A 276-nucleotide genomic window follows, 5' to 3' on the forward strand; every position below is an offset into this window, starting at 1 on the left:
GTGGCGCGGCGTAGTGTGTCGTGTCGCAGTGTGTCGCGTCGTGGTGCGGCGTAGTGTGTCGTGTCGCAGTGTGTCGTGGCGTGGTGCGGCGTAGTGTGTCGTGTCGCAGTGTGTCGCGTCGTGGCGCGGCGTAGTGTGTCGCGTCGCAGTGTGTCGCGTCGTAGCGCGGCGTAGTGTGTCGTGTGACAGTGTGTCGCGTCGTGGCATGGCATAGTGTGTCGTGTCGCAGTGTGTCGCGTCGTGGCGCGGCGTAGTGTGTCGCGTCGCAGTGTGTCG

This window comes from Priapulus caudatus, unplaced genomic scaffold (genome assembly GCF_000485595.1).
Source record: "Priapulus caudatus unplaced genomic scaffold, Priapulus_caudatus-5.0.1 Scaffold3407, whole genome shotgun sequence".
Lineage (NCBI taxonomy): Eukaryota > Metazoa > Priapulida > Priapulimorpha > Priapulimorphida > Priapulidae > Priapulus > Priapulus caudatus.